This window comes from Malus domestica, chromosome 07 (assembly GCF_042453785.1).
Source record: "Malus domestica chromosome 07, GDT2T_hap1".
NCBI classification, from domain to species: Eukaryota; Viridiplantae; Streptophyta; class Magnoliopsida; order Rosales; family Rosaceae; genus Malus; species Malus domestica.
In genome coordinates, this window is record NC_091667.1 from 4,493,061 (window position 1) to 4,495,433 (window position 2,373).

General features: G+C 38.2%; 1 pseudogene; it reads right to left on the reverse strand.

The window, feature by feature from the left end:
• Positions 1 to 557: 557 nt before the first annotated feature.
• On the reverse strand, positions 558 to 1,382 carry LOC103438736 (protein CDI-like; annotated as a pseudogene).
• Between the last annotated feature and the right edge of the window lie 991 nt (positions 1,383 to 2,373).

The window sequence follows — 2,373 nt, forward strand, 5'->3', positions numbered from 1 at the left end:
TGCCAAGGCTATTCAACGTAGGGGTGGAGATGCAAAAGGTAGTTACTATTCATTAAGGGTAGTTATCGTTCATTGGGTGGATTAAATAGTGAATAGCCCCCGGGGGAGCCTTTGCAACGGTGGAGTTATTCTAATGAACAGTACATTTCTGCTGAGCTTTAGTAGATATAAATATAATGTGCTTCTTATCTTATGCCACACCATTAAGGTTCAAATGTACAAGATACATATATTATTATGGGTTCTTTGTATTTGGTACAGTGAATAAAGTGTTGGATTTTTACCAATGCATTACGACTTTGAAATTCTTCATTCTCTAAATTATTGTAATAATTTGGAACTCTCTCCCCTTCCCCTAATAATAGTAAAAATATTATTAAAAAAATAAACATTATTTTAGTTTTTTTTATTTAGTACAAATATTACAGCATAACAAGCTAAATCTTATTCTTACACAATTACACCATATAATGCAATACCTAGCCAATAATCATTGCTAGAAATTCTCAAATCTCTAAATAAATTCATAAGACAGCAGGAACAAAAGCAAATGAACTTCAATGATGAATCCCAAACTTCAAATGCAGCACACCACCTACTAATTCTATCTGGTTTCTAATCTCGTTATTCATTTCTTGCACGTACTTCTCCATTTCGTTCAACCACAGGTCTGCAAACTCACAACCCTTCCAAGCCTCAAACCACGACCCTCCGCGAGTATAGTGTATCGCCTTTGGGAAAGTTTCGGGATCATTCTCAACAACCTGGTTGTGCCCCTCAAGAAAGTTCCAAGTAAATGGGATGGACTTGATTTCTTCATCCTCAAGCCACTGAAACCTATGAAGAAAAGCGTCTGTTTGCGCATTCACAACCTCGGGTGTCAATACTTTGTTTTTGGGATGTCTGCAGTTATACAACACCATGGAAGACCAATTTTTCCTTGGATACACAGTCTGCACTGCTCCATCTATTTTTGTCGTCTCCTTTGGTGTGTATTCATGTTGAACACACATTATAGCATATTTGTCATCAGTCAAGTCTCTCAGTTCCTTAATGTCAACAAGGTAAAGAAAATCACAATCCACAAACACTGCCCAACCTTCGTAATTCTCCAAATGTGGAGTAAAAAATGTGGTAAAAGAAAAATCGATGCTCTCTACCTGTTCCCTTTCGCGTCAGTAAAGGTCATTCTTTCTGAGGTTCAATTGTATAATTGGTATGATCACAACGGGGATCGAAGATCGCTATAGTATTGAGTGTTTACAAACCTCATACGCAATGTCTTCGCATGAATCGTAACCCATAAATATCTTGAAGGGGTTGTCCTTCTCTATGTCACAATTACAACTCGTTGGATGAACCTTCCCATCATTCAAACTCATCTTAGTTGATAAATATTGTACTGCAATTGTGGATTTTTAGTTTCAAAGTATTTCAAATTCATAGAGAGTTCTGAATGTATATGGCAGTATATGTAGGCAAGAAAAGAGAATGGTTACAAGAAACCATCTTTACATGGAACCCTAGTGACAGGTTAAACCTAGGATACAAGCTTTTCCTTAATTTAAGGTGATTTACATCAAATCTAAGACAAAGAAGTAATCAGGAAGTTAAGTGCCTTGAATCAAGGAAGAGGGAAAGCTTGAAAGCAAAAAAGTAACAAAACTGGCGGTGGTTGACTTTGTGTATCCATGATTACTTGGAGACTTGTGATACGAGGTGACTGCTAGGGTTTAAAGACTGGTTCCAGTTTAGAGACTAGTTCCAACACTTCCCCTCAAGCTGGATCGTGAAGTGTAGCCGAGCCAAGCTTGCTCAGAAGCCAGCGAAACTAATGAGAGGGTAGAGCCTTGGTGAACAAGTCAGCCAATTGATCATGGCTCCGAGTGAATTGAGTTTGAATGACTTGTGTCTGAACTTGAGCTCGAATGAAATGGCAATCCACCTCGATATGTTTTGTTCTCTCATGGAAAACAGGATTATCTGCAATGTGCATGGCGGTCTGGTTATCACACAAGAGAGACATAGGAGATGGATGTGGAAACCCTAAATCTAAAACAAGGCTTTTAAACCAAATTAATTCACACGCAGTAGCTTGTTTCTTACTCTTCCATGTCACAAGGTTTCCTCCAACAAAAGTGCAATAACCAGTGGTAGATTTTCTATCAATTGTACTACCTGCCTAGTCTGCATATGTGTAGGCACTGATTTCCGTGGACTGATTGTTTGACATAAGAATGCCTCTGTTTAGTGAACCTTTGAGATAACGCATAATGCATTTGACAATTTGAAGATATTGCATTGTAGGAGCATGCATAAATTGGTTGACCAAGCTAACAACATGAGTGATGTTTGGGCGTGTGATAGTGAGAT